At 45.8% G+C, this 25,559-nt stretch overlaps 1 protein-coding gene across 1 annotated transcript in view; it reads left to right on the forward strand.

The window, feature by feature from the left end:
• The window catches only part of LOC137411091 (E3 ubiquitin/ISG15 ligase TRIM25-like), a 212,658-nt gene that overhangs the window by 185,261 nt on the left and 1,838 nt on the right, over window positions 1–25,559 (forward strand). The window lies entirely within an intron of this gene.

The raw sequence follows: 25,559 nt of genomic DNA on the forward strand, positions 1-25,559 counted from the left end.
AGAGTCGAAGTGTGACAACGAAAAGGGACGAAGCGAGGGTTAATAGTGAGCGAATGAGGGATGAAGCGAGGGCTGATAGTGAGCGATTGAGGGGCCAAATGGGAGCAATGAGGGACGAAGCGAGGGGTACCGGTGAACGGTTAGACAATAAATTTGCGGGGTTAGACAATAAATTTGAGGGGTTAGACAACGGGATAAAAGAGGTAAAGAATGGGTTAACGGGGCTAGAAGGTAGGATGGAAGGCAAATTGCGGGAAGTAGGGGAGCAATCCGCCCGGGAATTCAAACGGATGGGGAACCAGATAGAGGAGGTGAAAATCGGGTTGGAAGGTAAACTGGATGCTCAGAGGGATGAATTGGGACAGATGAGGGTGGCATCTACTAAAGAGATGGAGGAGATGGGGGAGGAAATACAACGAAGTGTGCGACAGGTACGGAGTACGCGAGGAGGTAAAGCGAGGTGAGAAGCGTATGGAGAAAGAGGTGAGGAATAATATGGCTAGGTTACAGGGGGGCATAGAGGGTCTGACGAGGGGAGTAGAACAGCTGACAGTGGGACAAAAGGAACTAGTGGACCAAGTGGAAAAGAACACTGCAATAATTGGGGGGTTTAAAGCGACACAAAAAGACATTAAAAATGAATTAATAGCGACAAAGAAGGAATGTCAGATGGTACATGAGGGGTTGACGAAGAGGTTGGAAGAGGTGACAGAAGTAATGGAGACAAAGGACCGGAAGGTGAGGACGCACATAGAAACGGTCAAGGTAGCCTTAGAGGACGAAATTGAGGAGACGCACCGGGAAATAAAAGAGGTGAAGCAAAAGTTAGAGGAAGTGGAAGAGGGGGTGAGTGAAATTAAGAAGAGACGGAGGGAAACTAAGAGGGAGATAAAGGAGGAGGTGATGGAATATGTACAAGGTCGGTGCTCAAATCGTGATGGTGTGCTCGCTAACCAGATAAAGAGTTTGCAGGTGGCGAAGGAGGTGCGGAGACGAGGTGCCGAGGTGAGTGGCAATATACACGGAAATGTATATGGTGTGAGGGAAGCTTCAGTCGGCTTGGGGGTTGGTTTGGATCCGGGTGTTCGTGAGAGGACGTTGGTGAAGTGTGTGACAGGTACGGAGTGCGAAGGAGGAGGTGTGCGAGAATGTCTGACTCTGGGGTGTGTGAGGAAAAAGTGCGTGCCAAGGAGTGAGTGTGCTGTCGAGAGTGAGTTGGTCGTAGCGCGTGTGCGGGGGGGGCACCTGGAAGTGCGCAGTGGGGAGTGTTACAGAGGATGTAACGAAAGAGTGCACACCTGTGGTGAGTGTTACGGAGGGTGTAACGGGAGAGTGTGCACAAGAAGATGCACGAGAAAGGTGTGTAACGGACGGGTGCATGAGGAAAGAGTGCGCTGGCGAGAGTGAGGGTGAGTGCGCGACCGAGTGTGGAGGTGAGAGTAGTAAGAGTGACACGGAGCGTGAGTTGGTTGTGGCAGGTGAGAGAGGATGTACACCTGGAATGGAAGGATGCACACCTGGAATGGTAGAGCGCGTATGGGAATGCACGCTGGAGTTGGTAGTGAGGCACGTGGTTGGGTGTGCAAGTGAGAGCACACCTGTGGTTGTCACAGAGGAGGTGACTGAGGAGGGAGCGCGAAGGTGTGTTGGTGAGGTGTGCGAACGACGAGTGTGTGCAAAGGTGTGCGGTGGTCAGGTGTGTGACGAAGTCTGTAAGCGGGATGAGTGTACCTGGGTGTGTCAGGGAAGGTGCAATGACAAAGAGCATGGAGACGGCTGGATGTATGAGCAAGGAACGGGCTGCGGGGTGTGAGCATGCAAGTGGAGCATCGACGCTGACCGGGTTAGCGGTTAGAGCGACGTATAGCCGAATCGGGCCCTCGGTGCGTGCCGGGCAGCTTTGCGTGCCACGGGGATCCGCGGGGATTGTGACCGCAGTGTTTTCGAAAGAACCGCTGTGCGGGATTCACGCCGGGCCGCGCTTTGAACGGCCGCGTCCGTGCTCCACTAAGCGGAGCGGGCGGCCCGGTAGGAAGGGTCGTCATGGCGACCCCTTTTTGTTGAGGCGTTCCGGCAGGGCGAGATCGGGCCATTGGACGCTCTGTGCCAAGATGGTAAGTGGGATCTCGGCCCAGGTAAGCATCCCTCCCTGCACCGAGTGCCGGACGCATCCAGCCGCCGGCACCAAGCAACCCGCATTCATTGCTCGGCTTTACGAAGCCGAGCTTTAGAAATGAATTGGCGCACCGAGAGGCTCAAGTGAGTAGACGTGTGATGAGGATAGTGTTTTGGACCCGAAATTGAAAAACAAAATTTGATGATTGGCAAAGGATTGGCAGAGTGCTGATTGGCAGATGATTGGCAAATTTTTAATTGGCTGGAATTCGGTGTGCAAAATTGGTAGTGAGAGATACCCGATGTGGTGGGATGGCAACTCTGCCATCTCTCACAGGCGGGGGCAAAGGAGCACTAGACTTATGGGGTTTGGCAGAGAAAACTAGCCCGGGAGGGTTAGGTTAATGATAGGGATCTGGAGAAGATGACCTTCGGTAACGTTAAGGTTAGGTAGTGACAATGATACCTGTAGTGGGGACGCAGGTAGATTAGTGTGGATGATAATGACGTGGTATGTGCTTAGTTTAAAGGGAAGACGGGGAGCACTAAGTTAGCAGGGCAACAGGTAGTTCGGATGATGCCGTGTGTATGGTTAAAAGGTGTGATTGCACAGGTGTGCAACTGCACAGGTGTATGGAGCAGTGTTTGACTGAGTGATAGTGATGAGTTGTGCTGACCAAATGGTCCAGGAAGGAAGGAGGGTGCAGGTGGCACCAGGTGTGATTGCACAGGTGTGCAACAACAGGTGAATGAAGAACAGGTGTATGGAATAAATGGTCTGGAGTATATGGAGTATTGGAATGGATGGTCGTGGAGTGAGTATGGTGGAAACTGTGGAGTGGAGTGGATGGTGCGAAGGTGTGGATGGGGGAAAGGAGGATGGCCCCCATCACGAATACCCGGGGAGGGTAGTGTAAGAGTTAGAGGGTACAGGTAAATTGTGGTTGGATATTGGCATCTGTGGTGCGTGGTGGAAGAATGGTGATTGAATGGGTGCATTAGTGTTGTGGAAATGGCTGGGCGTGTAGCCTGTTAGTGTGTGTAGTTGGTTGGGCACTCCACCACTGTGAGGATGTCGGCCAGGTGAGGCCGCAGGTGGGCTCTGGGAGCCGGTAGAGTTGTTGTGGATGGGGCCCGAGGATCCGGAGGACAGACCCGGGTAGCCCAGTGCCAGAGGGCACCAAGGGGTGACAGAGCCAGGAGGGGCCTTCCCCAATTAGATAGGTTAGGTCAAGGATCTAGGTAAGCTCGGGTGGCAACTGCAGTGGTGGAGGTGTGCAGGTGGGTAGGCCTGCTGGGAGAGCTACACGCCCCAGTCCTGAAATTGTGCAAGGGCACAGGGAGTTGCATCGGGGGAGTGAGACCCCAAATTGAGGAAGCACCACAGTTTGGTCAATGGGAATTTGGTTCTTAAAACCGCATAGAGTAAGATGGCCAATGGTTTGGCAGGGAAAGACCCCGGTAGTGTAAAAGTGTGTTAATGTCATTTAGAAGATAGTTAGGTTTGAAATCTCCTTGCACCATCTACATCCACTCACCTGAGATGACGTACCTCCACACCATGCCAGGTTGTTTTGTTATTTTTATTGTGCAAATGTTTGGATTGTGAGACGCATCATGACATGGGTGTGACATTGTGCTTTGTTGTTCCATCTCTCCCTCCTTACGAGGATTGATGATGAATTGGTGATGGCAAATTTTGGTTAGAGGGATTGTGGTGACGAATTTGGTATAGGGGAAATATGGGGAAGACGTGACAGTAGTGATGAATTTGTAAATGTGTAGATTGTTGTAAATATGGGGTAAGGGCAAGGGTAGAGTAGGTGACGGGGGGTGACGTACGGTAGGGACGAGCTTTTCTCACTTCGCTCTCCGTACGCACTTCGCCTTGCATTGCCTTGTTTGATGTGTATCCTTGTGACCTTACCCCTCGCTCACCTGTCTTTTCCCCACCCTTGTCTCCCACACGAGGACACCACGCCACTGGGCGTCGAGGGGAGCATGCGGAGGTCGCCTTGTGTGCCAGGACCCTCGCAACCAGCATGCATTGCATTGATGTACCACTTTATGGACTGCTGTTCTGCGGCCAAGTACCACTTGATGGACCCCAGGTTCTGGGGCAGGGCACCTCTGTTGAAGACCATTCCGCAATTCGGTTAGCTGTGGGTGTAAAACTGTTAGGCAGGGTGCAACGCAATTAGCGGGACATATTTATTTGTGTTTTAATATTGTCGCACTCAGGGTCAGGTTAATTGTAGAGGGAATTACACCTGTGTGTCACATTAAAGGTAAAATTTTCGGGCCGGGACGTCCCGTAAGAAAGGAGGGTGCAGTGTTGGGGATATGGGAATTGTGTGGGTAATCTGATGTAAATTTTCCCCTTTTTGTATGCTGTAAATCTTGTAAATATCACCCTCCAATAGCATAAAGATCAAAAGTCGCCCGTAGTTAATCCATCGCATACACGTAGCCAATCTTAAATTCCCCTCATAGTTATGTCCTTAATACATGTTAGTATAAGGCTCTGTGGCCCACTAGTTCATTAGGTTGCATCAATTAAATAAGACAGGTCCCTCCGATGCCCCATGGCATCTTCCAAGTGCCAGGTTTAGCCACTTTGCTGCATTTCATCTCTCGTCCACTTTGCTGCATTTTGACTCCTTTAGCCACTTTGCTGCATTTCATCTGCCGTCCACTTTGCTGCATTTGACTCCATTATGCACGAGGTAACCTCGGAGAAGAAAGGCGTGTCCCCACCTCATCATAGAGGGGAGGAGTGAGTCAGCCCCACTCAACCAACCAAGAACAGGGGGTTGGACTTGGAGAGGGTGTGGAGAGAAACATCGAGTAGGTTCGCGAAGGTTCAAGGGCGTGGCATATATAACCCGCACGACGACGCCCCAAAGAGAGACGCGCAAGGAGAGAGAAATACGTGCGACGATCGCGCAGGCAGGAGATCGGAGAGAAAGATGCGTAAGACGATTTGGAAAGAAGGGGAGGACCAAAAGAGCCAGAGGCGTGCAACAAGATACGTGTGCCGACGTCGCCCTGCTCGCTCCCAGCCTGACAAGGACCGGCTTGCTGTGCGCCCTGCCAAGCCTTCCAGCTTGTGTTTCGACCTTCTCCCTCCAGCAAAAACCAACCTGCAATTTCCCCATTCGTGTACGTGAGTTTGTTCTGTGTGTCTTGTCCCTGGGTTCATTAAGACTGTTAATAGGTAAGCTAACGATTTCACTGTGTCACCTGCTTTTTCCATTTCCCTGTATATCACCTTGACTGCTCCTTTTGCTTTAGTGTGTGTAAATAATAAATCCTGTTATTCCTCTGTATGTCTTCTTCTTCCTCTTCACATTCGGTCGCTTTAGAGGTTTCCATATTGAATATCTGGCGCGATTTTGGCCAATGTTCAGGAATCGGGGTAACTGTTCGGGTGCGGCGGCCATCCGCTCGGCCAATTAACATCCTAGCCGCGTCCGTAACAATATATATATATATATATATATATATATATATATATATATATATATATATATATATATATATATATATTGTTATGGATCTCGGAGTACGGCACTTCCGTTAGCAAGGGGGGTTAATCCCCTTGTCTTGTTAAGCTGGCCGTCTCCGGTCCTGGAACGATCCCGCTCCTTTGCGGGGTGAGATTGGCCAGGGTGATTGGTCAACCATTTCCAGAATACCATCACCAATCTCTCCGCAAAGCAGGGAGATGAGTCCCTGCTCGAACCGCGGATGTGATGGTAATTGCCGGGTGGTTTAGCAATCCGCGATCCGAGCCGTTAACAAGGTACTAAACCCGATTAACAGCGGTTGGCCAAATCGTGCCACAGGTACTCAATTGGGGACAGGACGCAAGCGATCGGATGAGAGGAACCAAAGAATAAGAAGGGTGAAGGAAGAACAAATATGATTTATTAACTACACTAAAAGAGGAAACGAAAGGCAAAAATATACAAAATAAGGAAATAAAAGGACATAGGGCAAGCTTATCTAAACAATCTTAACTTATCACGACCCCAGAACAAACAGAGAGACTCACACGGAATGGTAGCTGGTAGGGGGGGAAGGTCCGGGCAGATGGTTCCAGGCAATGGGATCCATCCAGGGTCCGGGTCCGCGGGCAAAGAAAGGCAGGCAGCTTCACGTATCGTTGGTGCGCGACCGGACCTTACATATGCGAGGGGCTGGAATGCTGCGTATGCAGGTCCGGCGTCTGACTATTTTGCGCCCTAGGCAAGGCCAGCTACTTGCATCCCCTCCCCCCCCCTTAAAAAAAAATTGCCAACTTCGATTATTACAAAACAGATGTCTTGTAGAGAAAATAAAAAGCAGAAAACTTGAAACTGCTAAATTTATTTTAAATTGCAAGAATAAGTACCGTAAGATGCTAACAGCACCAATATTAAAGGCGCAATATCCATAAATATGGCAGTGGCCCTGTTACCCCACGCTTTGGGGCAAATGGGCTTTCACTTAAAAAAAATATGACACTCCATGTCGTTTGCCATGCAAAATAAAGAAAGTAGTCCCTTTATGAGTGTGTGAATGGAAATTACAGATTAAAAAAACAGTTTTTGGTTTGAACAATAAGTCTTAGATATGCAAAATCAAAATTTTAAATAATCAATCTTTGATTATCTTTCGCAAATACAAAAGAAAATATTTTGGCACACAAATCATTTTGAACTAAAGGGCACTCGGTATACTGTGACCAGTCTTAAACCAATAATTTGCATGAAACTGTGACCCTTTAAGGTTCAGTAATGCGCCCCTCTGATGTCTGCGCCATCGGCGGCTGCCTAGTTGGCCTAATGGTAGCACCGGCCCTGTGCATACATATAGCGTGCCGAACGCTCTCAACACCAAACGGCAGTTCGTATCAAACGATCGTTCCAAGCGATCCTCTGCGCGGTGTTCTTATCATCCGCCGTCTCTGCGCTGTTCTCTCAAGTTTGACTCCTTCTCTCTCCCTGGCGCATCTCTCTCGGTGTCGGCCGATCCTCTCCTGAAGTAGTCCGTGGCGGCGTGTTTATTACAAGCCTCGCGTATCAAGCCGCGTCCACTTCGCTCCGCCTCCTCGTGAACGCGCCTCGGCCCGGATTGGTCGCGAGGGTTCATTGGTACCTCCCCTCGTGACGCGTTGATGAGGCAATGCCTATGTTCCTGGCCGCAACTCCCTTCTTCTCCCACTCTGCCACGTGGCTTATGGCTGTAGGCAGGAACAACCAAAAGGCAGCGGACGTTGAGGCGGCTGCGGCTGGTAGAGGCGCGTAATACAATTTGGAGAGGGTAAAGCCGCAAAATGAATAGGATTGGAAAAGGGGCATAGGTTATTTGATTAATGCAAAGCAGATTCAATTATTGGAAACAGATCCCTATCTGAAACACATACTAATGAAATAACTAAAGAAGAAGCCTATGGTGTCCTACGTGTTGTACATGGCCTAACTAGGGTGCAACCTTTACAAAGGGGGATATTTACAAGAATTATTATTTTACAAAGTGAAGCTTCTAAAAACCGTAACAAATTTGTGCTGCCTCTTTCTAATGGTAGACTCATGCACTTTGACATCAACAGTGGCAAGAGCTACCTGTAGGTCCCGTGATGACATTCTGGGGTTCTTAGAGACTTCTTTCAGCATTTTGCGGTCTGCTCTCGGGCTGAACTTGCTGGGGCGGCCTGGCCTGAACAAGTTGGCAGTTGCTTGGAATCTTCTCCACATGTAGATGATCTTCCGGACAGTCGAATGATTGATTTCAAATTGTTTGGAGATCTCATAGGCATCTCTAACCTTCTTTCTGAAGGCCTCGGTGAGCTCTTTTGATCTAGGCATGGTGATGCCGCACACTTCAACAACAAAGAGCAAACCAAACGAAATATCTGAGCTTCAAATAAGACAGGTTCCTCCAAGATCCTCTCTAACGAGGTTCTAATCATTTGCACCTAAGCTGGTGCACCTGATTCTAATTTTAGGTATTTGAAGTAGTGATAAATGTAGGGGTGTACTTACTTTTTCCACATGTGATATTTGCATTTATATTTATTTAATTTATACAATGGACTACAAAATATCAATGTTTCATGATATTTGTTATGTTATATCACCTTTATCTATCAATATCGTTGACATTAAGATCAAATTGATTTATGTTGAAATATGTTGAAAAAGTCAAAACTTTACATGGGTGTACTTACTTTTTCACGTGACTGTAGGTGTCGTATGAAAAGTCGTATCATATAAAAGTATACTATTTAAGCAATATCAGGCTAACAAAGGACGATATCTCTCTATTTATTAATAGAGCTTACTTTGCTGCGTGGTTATAAAACGAGATAAGCATCACAGCCTGAGTTGAATGCCTGCCTCTAATGCGAGTCTAAAGAATTGTTGTATATTTCATAGAATGCAGTTAACACCAATTAATATATATATTCATTAACTTTACGTATTTTCAATGGCATGGTCGAGGCTCAGGGAAATCTACTTGATTTACACAAATTACGTACGCAAATAAATTTTCTTCTACTGTGCTATGGACAAAACCGTGTTGGTTGTGAGTAGTTTTAATTACCCCGCGCATGTGATGTGAAAAGCGGGGTTAGGGAATTGATTAATGTCCGTTCGCCTGTCCGTCTGATCAGTTCATCATCAACCGTTTATGATCGAGGAACTTCTTATTTAAATTAAACGTGATATTTTGAACACTAATCAGAAGACCAGTCTTTCGTTTTGCAGGTGCTTTGGTTTTAAATTCGTCCCAATCGCACATGTGCAGAGCGGAGCCAGACAATATTATTATCTTGCCAAAACGAAGTTTTTGCAAGATGTATCAGTCAGCTTGTATGTTTGTTTGTTTGTTTGTTTGTTTTTTTGTTTGTTTTTTTGTTTGTGGTTAATCATTTTTTTTTCACGTTTAGATCACTCTGTAGACCACAGTTATTATTGGAAACTCCTGTAACTTCGCATATCAGAGTCCTATAGAGATACCCTTCAGCACACAAAATTTTGAAGGTCAAGGTCAAAGGTCAAGGTCACTTTGCGGTCAATCATGGAGGTCAACGAAACCCTTATTTTTTGAGTAACTTTGATCTTATGATCTCCAAACTTGGTGGGTATATAGGGTGTGGTATGGCGCTCAGCTGATTAGTTTTTGGTGTCGATCGGCCTTGACCTTCAAGGTCATTTTGAAGGTCATTCATTTGTTTGTGGTTAATCATTTTTTTTCACGTTTAGATCACTCTGTAGACCACAGTTATTATTGGAAACTCCTGTAACTTCGCATATCAGAGTCCTATAGAGATACCCTTCAGCACACAAAATTTTGAAGGTCAAGGTCAAAGGTCAAGGTCACTTTGTGGTCAATCATGGAGGTCGACGAAACACTAATTTTTTGAGTAACTTTGATCGGATCGTCTCCAAACTTCATGGGAATCTAGTATATGGTCCGGCGCTCAGCTGATTAGTTTTTGGTGGCGATCGGCCTTGACCTTCATGGTTAGCGCTGGAGGTCGAAAATTATTGACCCCAAGGTCAAATTTTGAAATCGTAGGTACCATATCGAGTAATACCTCATATGAATGCCCTTGATGAGTGCTTCCCAGATCTGTAAACAGTTTGACGCTATGACGTCATTTGATGACGTCATGACGAAAAAACGGAATTTTCATGAAAAAATTATTTCCTCAGTTCTCATCAAAATCTTTCAATATTTCATGTGCGTTGGTCATGAAGACATACTATTCACCATACGAAATTATTAAGGTCAAGGTCAAATGGCAAGATACGGTTCACCCTGTGGGTGACATATGTTCATTATTCTGTCTACCTGTCTGGCAATCAAATAAAAGTGAAAATCATTTCAAACAGAAACCTCTGTTTTCAAAGAAGTTAAAAATCACACAAATAACAGGCATAAATAACTAATGTAGCGGGTTAGACAGGATGACAGGGTGTAACAGGGTGTAATATACACTCGGTAAAACGGCGGTAAAAAGCCGGAATCAATTTATTTATACACCTTTAAACCTTTATTCAAATTGAATTAATTATATACTTGAACACAATAACACAAATCACCTTCATAATACCTCCAAGAACCATGATATATGTCGACATCTAGCAAGAGATTTATTTTCTTCGAGACCCTGAAGCCGGCCTATAAAGAGGGAAATAAAATAGAAGAAAAGGGAAAGAATAAAAAGGAGGAAATATGGAATTTTAAATAATCTGTAAATGCAGGGAAGAAGTAGAACCCATCTCCATTTCCCTTCACTTACACAGATTTCACAATTGTTCTGATCCAGCTCAACCCTCTGGATGTTCCATTGGCTCTTCTGTGGAAATGATTAAAGATGAACAAAAATTACAAGATGTGAAATTCTCTTATTTTTATGAAGATTAAAAAAATATTTTTCGCAAAAATCTAAACAAGTGCAGATACATTCAAAGTACACCGCCCCCATGCCAAATAAATAAATAGCGTCGGCACAGTACTGCATAAGTGTACTTTGTAAAACCCATCCACGGAAATGATCATTATGGGGTCATCAGCCATGCAAAGATCAATATCGCTGATGATGATGATGAGAGGGAGTGCCATGTCGGAGGGTGAAGAAGAGGCCACCGATATCCTTCTGAAAGATGCCGATTGACGCTGTGTTCTTTGGTGATCAAGAAAGCCTCCATCTCCTCAACTGTGGTTCATCGTCTTAGTACAGTGTAGTTGTGCTAAACTTTTTACATGATCTTTAAAATCATTATTTTATTAAAATTGAAGTAAAGAAGTACAGATACATTCAAAGTACACCTAACCCATGCCAATTAATTAAATATCCTCAAGCGCGGCATTGCCAGGGCACCTCAGGCGCCTGGGAAATACCACTGTGCAGCTCATAGAGACTGTATTTGGAGGGAGAGATGCACAATATTTGATTGATTAATTGCATCATTAAAATCAACAAAAGATTGTCATAAAATATTTTCTTAATCAATTGGCTAATAGCATAACTAAACCACTAGTGCTTCATCCAAAGATGTAACTTTTAGAAATTTAATTCAATGTCATGAATAAAAAATTTTAATAATTAATTTATTAATCAATACATAATTATTAGATTAATTTATTAATCAATACATCAAAACTACCCTTTACCGACAAATTACTTGGTCATTGTCATGTCCAAATATCAGCTGCCTAGCTCAAAAGGTGCCTGAGATATTGGCCAGATGAGAAAGAAAATAAATAAATGATTAATAATTAAAATAAATAAATAATAATCATACAAAATTTGAATAGTTAATCAATTGGCTAATAGAATACATAAACCACCACCATTTCATCCGAATCTGTAACTAAATAATAATAATAATAAATTAGTCATTAATTGAATAATTAAATAATTAATCGATTCATTGATTAATCAATAAATCGAAAATAGCCTTTACAGCCAAATTGCTTGGTCATTGGCATGTCCAAATATCGGCTTCCTAACTCAAAAGGTTCCTGAGATAATGGCTAGAAGATAAAGGAAATGTATAAGTACTTAATTAATCGCTAATAATTAAATAACATCAATTAATTGATTAATCAAAAAACAAAAAATAGCGTTTTTGACAAAGTACTTGCTCACTATTGTGCCGAAATTTCAGCTTCCTAGTTCAAATCAAAGGATGGCTGAGATATCGCCCGGACAAACAAGAAAGAAAGAAAGAGAACAAGAAAACGACGAGAGTGAAAACTGAGTCCTCCCTTTCAGTGTGCGTCATTGCCGAGCCCCCTTTGGTGCCCGATAATGACGTCATGCAGTGCCTGGAGATGGCATAGGAAAGGTGTGGTGTACAATACTTGAACATTGCGTGGAGTATCGTGTTCTATGAACTCTCAACTTTTGATAAATCAAAGAACTAGGTTGGAATTCCAGCATTGAGTCAGGAAATCAAAGTATTGTGATTGTAAAAATCAGTGATGAAGCGAATGAGGAACTAAAATATTGTTACGGGCTTCGGGGATGAGGACCGTAGTCCCAAACATCACTCCAGACTAAGTGTGTTGTAGGGTGACTTATTTTAGCGACCCTAAGTCCTACCTCCAACCCGCCAGGCCGAATCCCGCAAGCTGGCCGAGCAGTTTTTGGAAGCTTGAACTTTTGGCTTAATGCAAGGAGTAGAGGCTCTAGAGCAGTGTTTCCCTAACTTTATCCCCCCACGAACCCCCTGTGGATGTCAGAGGTGTCCACGAACCCCCAACTTTTCGAGACACGATCTGAGTTATTATTATACTATAATACGCATAACAGTGCTTCGTAAAAGATCAAGTTCATAGTGTAATATTGTAATGAAAAAAAACAAGAGATGAACAAATATTTATTCGGAAACTTCAAGATCAGATCACGAATTGTATCACGCATCGATCACCCATTACACACGATAAGACGGATGCTCCTGTTTTTCCTCCATGAGGCGTTTGATCCTCGGAGCTGTCTTGGAGAGGGCCACCCTCATGTCGGGGCCGACGTCAAGGCGTGCCCGCAGCTTTGTTTTCATGACGACCAACGCGGAGAACCCGGCTTCGCAGAGGTAGGTCGTGACGAAAGGCAGTGTCATTCGGAGCGCTTTCGCCGCTAGATTGGGGAAGGCCTCGTAGTTGCTTGCCCAAAACTCCGAGGGACTGGCGACGGTGGAGAACTGCATCTTCAGGCGGCCAGAGGCCTTCAGCTCGATCAGATCATCCTTGAGCTCGTTGTCGTCGTCGATGTCGTCAATTAGAATCGTGAAAGGATCCTGTATCCACGGATCGACCGACAGATTCGGAAAGTATCCATCAAAACTGTCAGACAGAGACTTCAGATGACAAGCGTGGAGCAGAAATCATTCTGAGCGTCGTCATCCGCGAGGATTTGAGCGAGCTCTGGGAAGTTGACGATTGACCGCTTCTCCACGTGGTTGCTCCAAAGCCGCAGCTTTTCTCGAAGCGAGTTGATCCGTTCCGCTGCTTCGACGATCGTGAGGCTGCTCCCTTGAAGTGATATGTTGAGAGCGTTAAGGTGCCCAAAAATGTCGCTGATGTACGCAAGCCTCGCGACGAAGACAGGGTCACCGAAGTAGTCCGCCAAGTCGTTGCCTTTCTCACGCAGGAAAATTTCAATCTCCTGACGCAGCTGGAGGACGCGGTTCAGAATTTGGCCCCGGGATAGCCAACGCACCTCGGTGTAGTACAGAAGATGAGTGTATGCAGCACCGATGTCTTCACAGAAGACCTGGAAGAGGCGGTGGTTGAGAGCCCGAGCGCGGATGAAGTTCACTGCTGTGACAACGATAGCCATTACATCACCGAGCTCCTTGGGGAGCATCTTGGTCGCAAGGGCGTGGCGATGGAGCACACAGTGTGTCACGATGACGTCGGGGCACTTGTCTGTCACCAGCGCAATGAACACGGATCGCTTTCCCATCATCGCCGGGGCCCCATCCGTACACAACGATCCGAGCTTCGTCCACTCGATGCCGTTTTCTTCCATGAAATGGTTCACGATATTCATAATGTCCACCGATTTGGTTGTTGTTTTGAGTGGAGAACAGAACAGGAACTCTTCCTTCACAGCAAATCCCGCCAAGTAGCGTGCAAAAACCAGCAATTGACTGCAGCTCGCTACATCAGTGGATTCGTCGAGTTGCAAGCTGAAACGGAAGCGTGATTCCCGGAGTTCTTGTGACCTGAGCCACCATATCCTTTGACATGTCTTCAATTCTGCGCTTGATGGTGTTGTTGCACAGGGGAACACTCGAGTTTCTTGGCCTCCTCGGGTCCGCAAACCAAGTTCGCCATCACCACGGCACAGGGCTTTACAAGCGTTTCGCCAATCATATGAGCCTTTTTGTCTTTTGCAATGAGGAGCGCTACTTCGTAGGAGGCTTCAAGGATAGGCTTCGTTGACGGTTGGAACCCGTGCCGAGTCAAGCTACCCTTCGCCATGAAGTGAGCTTTCTTGCTTCGGAACACGTCTTCAGAGTCGTTCTGATGAGTCGGATGGGTGCTGGCTAGGTGGGCTTTTAGCTTCGATGGCTTCATCGACGCCTCCGCCAGCACTTTGTAACACAGAACGCATTGCGGACGTTCAGTCCCATCCTTCTCCACAAACTTCATGAACCCCCACTTGATGTACGAATCATCGTATTTACGCTTCTTAGACATCATGGATTGCGGTCTGAATCTGTGAATATATATATATATATATATATATATATATATATATATATATATATATATATATATATATGATGTTGATATAAATTATATGATATATCAGATTTTATTTGAAAAAAAAGTACTCTAGTTTTGACTTTCAGAAACGTCTCACGAACCCCCTGGGATGGACTCACGCACCCCCTGGGGGTTCATGCACCCCAGTTAGGGAACCCCTGCTCTAGAGTTTAAACTGCCACACAGGCAGCTCATGGGAGCTTGCAACCCATTCCAAAAAATGTCAATCAAACAACATGAAATACAATCAATTTAGTTCACAGAATGCAAAACAATACAATAAGCAAATCATATAAGTATGACGAACTTAATTAATTAATAATGACAGACTGAAACAATTAACACAGGCCACATACATCCGATAAGAAAGGCCGACATAACATCACACAAACACACACACAACACTCTATCTAACCCAGGGAAGGGAAGCAAATTTATAAAACTAGTGTGACTCAGTGAGAAAACTCGGTTTCACTCGGTTTGAAAACTTGTGTGAGTGTGACTCCGCGAGCCTCACCACACGTCGTTTCAGCGGGATAGGCATCTTTGACCATTTTGGTGTCTTTGGGGTCTTCGGGGTCTTTTGGGGCTTCAGGGGCTTTTGGGTCTTAAGGGTATTTTGGTTCCTCAGAGTATTTAAGGGTCTTTGGGGTCTTCAAGGTGTTTTGGGTCTTCTGGGTCTTTAAGGGTATTTTGGGTCTTGGTGTTCTTAAGGGTCTCAGGGGACTTAAAGGGTCGTCAAAGTTCTGATGGGTCTCAGCAGTCTAACCATAAATTAAGAGGGTGGTCATTATATTTGACGAAGAAGAAGACGTTTTGGTCGCATATAAACATACATACATAGTCATACATACAAACAAACATACATATTGTTGTGGATATGAGAATGGTGTTTTTTTATTGTGTTTTTTTTATTGTATAGTACATTGTAAAATATCGCCCTCCTTCCTCCCGTTGTGTATAAAGGTCAAAAGGGCGTCCCGTAATTAGGTCATCAACAATCACGTTAGCCAATCATAGATTTCCTCCTTGTTGGTAGTTTATTTCCTTATTCTGTGTGTTAGGCTAAGGCTTTGTCTTCCATGAATTAATACTCCATTGCACCGAATCAATTAAGAATAGCTCCCCTTCAATAATTCCATTTCCCAGCCAAACTCTCCATCTCTGGGTAAAGCAGTTCACAAGCGTGGGGTGCGCGCCCTCTCAATTCGCTGCTATAGTGAATATGTGCTCTGTGCTCTGTTTGAACAGGAGGGGCGGGGTCGCCAGGGAGAGGCAAGCCCAGGGCGCGCCACGAAGGGTGGGGCTGTTCAGCCCCATGCCCAAATAAGGAAACAAGCCCGTGGCTCGCCACGAGGGGCGTGCCGTCGTCGCCATGCCCAAATAAGGAGACAAGCCCGTGGGATTGCCATACAAGGTCACAAAACAGAGCACGGGAGGAGGGCGTTACCGAAACCGACGTGGGCGTGTCACACCCGCGCTGAAGGTATGAGAGAAGGGTGCGACGATTGCTGGGGGAAGATACACCAGAGATACAGCAGATGAGTCCAGGTGTGTAAGAGGGTTGGCAGTCCACCGGGAGAGAGTTGAGAGTTGCACCGGAGTTGCGTGAGAGATACGGAAAGCCTTTGGGTGGTTGTTGCGTGAGAGATACAAAAAGCCTTTGACAAAGAGCCGCTTCAACCAGCCCCGTTTCAACCAGCCGCGTGAAGCCCTGACGGGGCAGTGAGTGACCCTGCCGGTGTGCGGTGTAAAGCCGAATACAAGGAGCTGCCGGCTCCTCGCTTCCCGCCCGGAGTGGACCTGCTCGCTGTGCCCTGTGATTCCACCTGCTCATCCCTCCAAACGATTCCTGCCCTTCGATCCTTTTGTGTACATGAGTTTGTTTTGTTTGTTCTGTCCTGGGTAATAAGTTAAGCCTGTTTAGTTAAGCTAGTATTTTCACTGTGTCTTTCTGGGCCGTCCCTCTTTCTGCTTTATTTTATTATCTTTCCTTCTTCCTTGGTTTCTTTCAATCCTGTAAATAGTAATAAATAATAATCGTATTTCAAACCTTTTTGTCTCCTTCTTCTTCTTCACATCCGTGTCGCCTTTGTCTTTTCCCTATTGAATATCTGTGGCGCGATTTTGGCCAACGTTCAGGAATCAGGTTAGTCGGGGTAACTGTTCGGGCGCGGCGGCCATCCGCTCGGCAAACAACATCCTAGCCGTGTCCGTAACAATATATACATACAAACAAACCAACATAACCATATACGTTTACTCTATTATAATAAGATTAAGCCCTTGACTGCGCCCCCCCCCTCCCCCAAATAGAGAAGCCAAACTACACCTATGGTTGCAAGTCTGGGTGCGATTGACCCAGAACTGCAGGAGGAGTAGCGTGACAAACACATATACACACACAAACACTAATAATACATGCACGCGCACACACACACACACACACACACACACACACACACACACACACACACACACAAACACTAAAGACACACATTCACACACACACACACACAAACACACGCCAGTCCATGAATTATAATTATGACAAGTGTACCCCAAAGTGATGTGAACGGAGTCGGCAAGCACGATATGTTCCTGGGTGTTATGAGTTATCCACCGATTGCGTTTCACATCACAACCAGTAAGGTCGAAAGAAAAAGAACCATATCCAGAGGTGTGTGGAAATAAGGTTAGGCTGGAGACCCAACCTGTAATTGGAAGATTTGCGTTATGCCAATTTTGCTGCAGGGGTTCCAGGGATACACACAAAAAATCGTTGCGATCCGGTGCAGCCATTTTTGTGGTACCCGGGAAAATAACGTTAGGTGGGAGTCCAAACCTGAAAATGCTGGAGACCAAACCTGAAATTGGAAAAACAATATAGCAGATTTTACTCCAAGGGGTCTCAGGATTACCCACCCAAAATTTCGTTGCGATCAGTTCAGCCGTTTTTGCGGTACCTGAGAAAAGAGAAAGACAGACGGATGGACAGATGGACAGACATTTGGTGAATTATAGTAAGATAATATTTGCAGGGAATTGAAATAAAACAGGATATGAGGATGGGAATGGAATGAGGTTCAGGCCTGTTTGAAGAGCAGGTTCATCAACGTTCGTCAGAGCGGGGCTTGGCGGGAACAAAGGTTCGTCAACGTTTGTCAGAGCGGGGCTTGGCGGGAACAAAGGTTCATCAACGTTCGTCATAGCGGGGCTTGACAGGAAGAAAGGTTCATCAACGTTCGTCAGAGTGGGGCTTGACAGGAACAAAGGTTCATCAATGTTCATCAGAGCAGGGCTTGACAGGAACAAAGGTTCATCAACGTTCGTCAGAGTGGGGCTTGGCGGGAACAACGGTTCATCAACGTTCGTCAGAGCGGGGCTTGACAGGAACAATTGTTCATCAACATTCGTCGGAGCGGGGCTTGGCGGGAACAGGGGTTCTTCAATGTTCGTCAGAGCGGGGCTTGGTGGGACAACGGTTCATCAACGTTCGTCATAGCGGGGCTTGACCGGACAAAGGTTCATCAACGTTCATCAGAGCGGGGCTTGGCGGGAACAACGGTTCATCAAAGTTCGTCAGAGCGGGGCTTGGCGGGAACAAAGGTTCATCAAAGTTCGTCAGAGTGGGGCTTGGTGGGAACAAAGGTTCATCAACGTTCGTCAGAGCGCGGCTTGGCAGGAACAAAGGTTCATCAACGTTCGTCAGAGCGGGGCTTGGCGGGAACAAAGGTTCATCAAAGTTCGTCAGAGTGGAGCTTGGTGGGAACAAAGGTTCATCAAAGTTCGTCAGAGCGGGGCTTGGCGGGAACAAAGGTTCATCAAAGTTCGTCAGAGCGGGGCTTGGCGGGAACAAAGGTTCATCAAAGTTCGTCAGAGTGGAGCTTGGTGGGAACAAAGGTTCATCAAAGTTCGTCAGAGTGGGGCTTGGTGGGAACAAAGGTTCATCAAAGTTCGTCAGAGTGGGGCTTGGTGGGAACAAAGGTTCATCAAAGTTCGTCAGAGCAGGTCTTGGCAGGAACAAATGTGAATGGATCAGTCATCACACTCTGCAATTCCTTTCTCCTTTGATCCCTTTCCTTTCGTCAACCTCCTTCATACAGCACAACAAACCCCTCAGGAAGTTCATGGAGATCGACTCCTTCATGTAGCACGTGCCGAACCCATTCACAGAATGAAGCATTTCTCGGTTTCCTCAGAGACCCAAGAAGCATCTTTTTCCACAGATAATACTATTTTCCTTTTTGTCCACCTGCTTCATGCACACTAAATGCTTCAGAAGGTTCGTAGAGATCGAGTCCCTCACAACAACACCTCAATGAAGCCGTTCACACCACAAGCAAGGTTCCTTTTTTTACTGCACTGCCAAGAGACGCTCTTCTTCCTCCTCTTATGCTTTTTCCCACACTTTCTTGCTTGAAAGAAAAAGGGTTGAATCCTTTCTTAAGCTGCTTTTTGCACCACCACCAACAGTCAAAATCACGTGAGGTAAAGGGAGTGGATATGTGGTAAACTTTAAGAAAAAGGAAAAATAATTTACGAAAAGGTCCTATTTGGGGATCCATAGCTGAACTGGCATTTCTATGCAATACACCCTAAACAACACGACTCCTAAATGATTGACATTCCCACAAACGTAACAATATGTTCTACTCCCGAAATATAAATTTCCAGGAAATAACTTTCTTAAATTCCACTTCTTCCCTCCACCTCTGAAGGTGGATGGAGATTGTTTTCACCAATGTCTATTTGTTTGTTTCTGTCTTGTTTTTCTGTTTGTCTGTGAGTAGGATATTTTAAAAAGTGGGGGATAGATTCAGATGGAATGTTGTGGATAGGTTGGGTGTGTGACAAGGATGGATTCATAAGATTTTGGTGAAGATCCGAATTCAGATCCAGGGAATTTTTAACTGACTCATCATTGAAAGTTGGGGCCAAAAACGATATATTGTCTACCACGATATTTAAAAAAGTTGGGGATCGATTCAGATGGAATTTTGTGGATAGGTTGGGTGTGTGACAAGGACGAATTCATTCGATTTTTCAAAAAGTTGTGAATGAGTCATGACAAAACTTGGTGAATGAGTTGGTTGGGTGACAATAACAAGCCGATTCGACTTTGGTTCAGGTCTGGATCCAGATCCTGTCTTTCAGTGGTATACAAAACGTAAACTGTTCAGTCTGGCAGAGCTACGTGCTCTATCCGGTGCCGTTCTGGTTAATTTTTTTATGATGAAACATTATGGACCAGAAATACAAAACTAACACAATTTAAATCGTTTTTCATGAATTGAAAAATGGATAACATGAAGTCCACAAAGTTCTAATCTGGGATTGTAGGGGAACCGGACCGTGAGGAAGAGAAATCTTATTTTGTGCCGAGAACAAACATTTTACAGGTGAATGAGGTCATGAGTTGAGATTGTGAAAAAAGAAGTACATTCACATGTTCCTTGAATCATTCACGTGTACCTTGAATCATTCACGTGTTCCTTGAATCATTCACGTGTACCTTGAATCATTCACGTGTTCCTTGAATCATTCACGTGTACCTTGAATCATTCACGTGTACCTTGAATCATTCACGTGTTCCTTAATCATTCACATGCTCCTCGAATCATTCACATGTACCTAGAATCATTCACATGTACCTCGAATCATTTACAAGTACGTAGAATCATTCACCCGTACCTAGAATCATTGACATGTTCCTTGAATCATTCACATGTTCCTTGAATCATTCGCATGTACCTTGAATCATTCACATGTACTTAGAATCATTCACATGTACCTTGAATCATTCATGTGTTCCAAGAATGATATGATCTTCAATTCAGTTGTTGTGTTTTCTTCTGGATTCAAAGCTAACAGGAACTTGAGTTCTTCCTCTGGTTCCAGTGAGGAACGAAAGATTCATTCTATCTTGTGGAGAAAACGAATCAGCGATCACTCAATTTTAGTACTTGGGAGGGAAGTGGGAGAACAATGTTGTGAAATTACCTTCATGAATCAATAAAAATTATATTTTATTTTTATACAAAATGGGGGTTCCATTTCTCTTCCCCCATGTTTGTTATTTTTAGATTTTTGGTAAAAAGATTTTTTAAATCTTCAAAACATAAAAATAAGAGAATTTTACATCTTATAATTTTTGTTAATTTTTAATCATTTCCACAGAAGGACCAGTGGAGCATCCAGAGAAGTTTGAGCTGGATCAGAACAACTTGAGAAATCTTTGTAAGTGAAGGGAAAAAGTGGGGGAGTGGGGTTCTTCTTCTTTCCTCCATTTAAAGATTATTTAAAATGCCATATTTCCTCCTTTTCATTCTTTCCTTTTTCTTCTGTTTTATTTCCCTCTTTATATTTTCCTTCACTCTATTCCACTTATTTATTTTCCAACTCGATTTTTCCTCTTGTCAAGTGTCACAAGACACAAAGTTTGTTTAATTGAACGATGTCCAACCAGGAGGAGGGGATAGTCCAAACTTGTGTTTACTGATTAAAGACCATCTCAACAGGTAGGCTCTCATCAATGAAAACTGGGTGTTTTGGTGTGTTTTTTACGATCATTTACGCAAACAGGCTTACCTTTGGTCATCCTACGTTCAAGTCGCTCAGCTTGGGGTCTTAATTTCCCCATTTTGTTCGCTCAACTCGAGTATGCCTTGCCTCAGAACATGTCGGTTTCTGTACAATAAAGCTTCATATCTGCGAATGATAATATAGCTGATCTTCATACCTACGAATCCCTGTACACCTGTATATATCACAATGCTTATAAACACCAGTGTTTGTGCCTTTATTTGATTTCCGAAAAGCTCGAAAATCTCTTCACCTGAACCGAATTTTAAAATGGTAATGACGGATTTGACCTCAGCAGCAGTTACAACAATTGAAAAAAAAAAATCATTTGTTTTATTCGGAAATTGTGGGACATTGGGGCATCTCAACGTCATTGGTGGAGTGAGTGCTTAAGCTGCTTGGCGAGCACTCTACAAGCAGCTTGGTAATGGGTGGAACACCCCTGCTCCCTCCTCAGATTGAGTCAATCTTACTTCCTTCCTTTGAAGAGGAGATATAATTCATTGACAAACTAAGGCAGCACCCCCCCCCCCCCCATTCCTCACCTTTGTTGTGCTATTTTATTTTCCCCCTTATGTGCGATCTGCTTTCATGATATGACCCGTCACTTCCACATAAATAGATACATCTATACAGTAACGCCATTGTCTGTCTGCCTTTGTTCCTCATGCACGGCGACATCTGTTAAGTTACAAACTTCAAACCCGGGGTACAAATACAACTTCTTTTGGGGGAAAATAGGGGGGGGGGGGTTAACATCGGGAACATGGCCGTGGCATCACGTGGGCGGCTTGTGGGAAGGCATGAATGCTCTATGTAAATGTGTGGTGGCAAAATGGCACCTGGTGCTGGTGGCAGAGGTATTACAATTTCCCTTTGTTTTCAATTTTTTTTTTTTTTTTTTGTTTTGTATACAACATCGAGGCTCGTGAAAGCGAACATTAATCACACAGAAAGACAAAGAGACACACAAAACAAATAACATCGGGAGCGGTAGACAAGATGGGGAGAAAGTGGGAAGGACACAAACACAACATTTGAGAGCAGGGACCGAGAGACATGGAGACATCGAGAGAACTGTGGGAGGGAGAGGGCTTTGGGGGGGAGGCATGGGAAGGGGGGGTGGGGGTGGGAGAGGTATAAAACATATGGACACTGCCAAGACTTCCAGGAAAGAAGTTGGAATTTCAAACAAGGTGGATCTGGGGTGAATTAGTGGGGGTAGAAAAGATCAAGGTTTTGGATGGGGGAAGATAAGAGATGGTGGTGAACAGCTGTTTTGAAGACCTGGAGGGAGGAGTGTGATTGAAGGGAGTGTGGGAGTTTGTTCCAGAGGCGGGAGAAAAGAGGAATGAAAGAGTGAAGGTGAGCAGAGAGCCGAGATTTCGGCAGTTTAACCATCAGAGGGTGGCTGGCAGATCTTGTGCGACCTGTAGGAATATTTGGGGGACAGAGCACAGAGAGAGCTGGGGGAGCAAGGCCGGAGAGGAGTCGGTAGAAGACAGAAAGACCACCTACCTGCCTGCGGTGAATGAGTGAAAGGCCCTTAGAGATAGCTTCATCGCGGGAGATTCCAATGATTCTGAAAGCTTTGGATTCAACAGCGTGAAGCCGAGCCAGGTGTGAGGCAGGAGCACCAGCCCATAGGGGAGAACAGTATTCCATTGAGCTGCGGATGAAAGCCTTGTATGTGGTGAGGAGCTCAGGAGTGCCTAGGAAGGACTTCGCACGACGGAGGATGCCCAGTCGGCGACTGGCTTTGGAGGCCAGCTTGGAAATGTGGTTTTCCCAAGAAAGATCATGGCAGATGGTGAGACCCAAAAGCTTGAGTGACAGAACTTTTTGGAGAGGATTGTTGAGAAAGTAGATGGGAGGGTTGTCCAGTCGCTCTTTTCGGAGAGACATAGTAAGAGTGTGAGATTTGTCAGGATTGAAAGACATGTTCCACATGTTTGACCAGTCTGTGATTTTGTCCAGGTCTTCAGAGAGTGAGGAGGCTGCAGACTGCCGATCTGAGGGAAGAGGAATGGAGCGGCAGAGAGTGGAGTCATCAGCAAAGAGATACAAAGGATTTTCCAGAGAGTCGGAGAGATCATTGATAAAGACCAGAAAAAGCACAGGGCCCAGCACACTGCCTTGGGGAACTCCAGCCTGAACGGGAAGGGGAGATGAGAGAAATCCATTCAGGGCCACACGTTGACTACGACCAGAGAGGAAGTCCGCAAGCCATGCATGGAGATTTCCATGGATACCATAGGTCATAGGAGGAGAGTTTGGTGAGCAGAGCTGGGTGCCAGACCGTATCAAAGGCATGTGATATGTCAAGGGAGACAGCTCTGATTTCCTGTTTGGCATTGAGGACCTCCATCCATTGTTGAGACAGCAGAAGCAGCATGTCCAGAGTAGAGTGACCTGGTCTGAAACCAAATTGATGATCAGGGATCAAGCCATTGGAGAAGAGGAAAGATTTCATATCCGAAGCAATGATGGATTCCATGACTTTGCTGATAATTGGGAGCAGGCTGATTGGTCTGTAGTTGCAAGGATCTGTTTTTGCACCTTTTTTGTGTAAAGCGGTAATGTTTGCTGATTTCCAGGATGCTGGCAGATGACCTTGAGCAAAGGATAGGTTGAAAAGAACAGAGAGAGGGTGAGATAGAGCGGCAGAGCAGGATTTTAGGACCCGTGGGCTGATGCCATCTGGTCCAGTTGCAGAATCAGAGTCGAGGTTTGACAAAAACTCCTCCACCTTGTCAGGAGAGAAGGTCACAGAGTCCAAGAGCAGTTTGGTTCGACTGGGAAAGGTGGGAACAGAGAGAGATGGGTTTGGGACTAAGGATTTTGAGGCAAACACAGAGTTGAGGCATTCGGCTTTGTCACGTGCGATGTCAACTGTGTGGCCATTTGAGGTAAGGGAGGGGATGGAGGGGGAACAAACACCAGAAACGGATTTGACCAGACACCACCAGGATTTGGAGGAAGGAGACAGGTTTGAGAGTTCATTCTTGAGTGAGGAGAGATAGTGCTTCCTGGCACTCCTGAGGGTAGACACACACTTGTTCCGAGCTTGGTGGAAGGAACTGAGATTTCCTTCAGTTGGATTAGCCTTCCAAGAGGCAAAGGCAAGTTGTTTCAGGGCAACTGCCTCACCACAAGATTCAGTGTACCATGGACGGGAGGAAGGGTAAGACAACTGAAGGCGAGATGGGATAAATCTGTGCATGAAAGAGATCAGTTTGCTTTGGAAGAATTCCCAGGAAGAATTGATGTCAGAGGCAGTGGAGATGGGAGACCAATCCAGACGATTAATGGCTGCTTGAAGACCGTCCCAGTCGGCCTGAGTGAAATGCCAGACTCGTCGACGCTGAGGAGGCTCTCTGAGAATGGCCAGAGAGATGTCCACTTTGACAAGCACATGATCAGAAGAACCGATTGGAGCAGAAGAAGAGCAGCAGACATTAGCAGGGAAGTTAGTCATAACCAAGTCTAGAAGAGAAGATACTCCATTGGCTGAGATCCGGGTCGGGAAATTGACAGATTGTGTCAATCCCAGTGAGTCACAGAAGTCCTTTGCTGAGGTGCCATGACTGGTGAGAGAGGAACCCACACCCAACCAGGTGGCATGATGACAATTGAAGTCACCACATATGAGGAAGAGAGAGTTGGGATGAGTGGATAGAAGTTGGTCCATGTTGTCAGACAGTGAAATGTAGATGGAGTCATCACTGTTTGGGGGACGGTACAGAACACATATGAACAAAAGGTGGGAGCGGAGAGGAAGCCGTAGCCAGAGGTACTCCTGGGGGTGAGGAGGAGAGAGGGCAGTGCAAGGAGAGTGAGGAAGAGAGTTTTTGATAAAGATAGCCACCCCACCACCAGGCCGAGGCTCAGGTCTATCATACCGGAGGAGGGAGTAACCAGGAAGAGATATTAAGGAATCAGAGACATCTTGAAGGAGGAAAGTCTCTGTTAAGCAGATCAAGTCTGGATTGTCAGAAGCAACCTGTATGGAGAGATCAGTCAGGTTTGAGCGAAGGCCCCGGATGTTTGAGGTCCATACCGTTAATGAAGAGAGAGGGGGAGCATCGGGTACAGGACAGGGGAGGGGAGGAGTAGGGTAAGATGAAGGATGAGAGGGGGAGGTAGGGAGAGCAGTTGTTAGTGTGTCAGCGATTGCAGAAGAGTTCCAAGAAAGGGAAGGATGAGGAGGATGAAAGGTTTGAAGGTGAAGGGATGAGGCACAGAGAGGGGTTGTTTGAGGGGGGGCAGAGGAAAGAAGAAGGTTGGGGGGGGGTGGAGGTATGAGATAGAAGGGAGACGAAGTGGGGAGGAGGCAGCTTTGAGGAGGAGGGGGGAGGAGGGAGAATTGGAGAGGAATGGTATGGGGGGAGATTTGAATGGGAGGGGTTGGGGGGGGGGGAGTTTTGAAGGGGAGGAGTGAGGGGGGAGATTAGGAGGGGAAGGGCAAGGGGGGAGTTCAGGAGTGGAAGGGAAAGGGGGGAGTTCAGGAGTGGAGGGGTAGGGGGGGAGTTTAAGAGTGGCGGGGCAAGGGGGGAGTTTAGGAGTGTAGGTGCAAGGGGAGG

The sequence above is a fragment of the Myxine glutinosa genome, chromosome 1 (genome assembly GCF_964187855.1).
Source record: "Myxine glutinosa chromosome 1, kmMyxGlut1.1, whole genome shotgun sequence".
In the NCBI taxonomy this organism is placed as follows: domain Eukaryota; kingdom Metazoa; phylum Chordata; class Myxini; order Myxiniformes; family Myxinidae; genus Myxine; species Myxine glutinosa.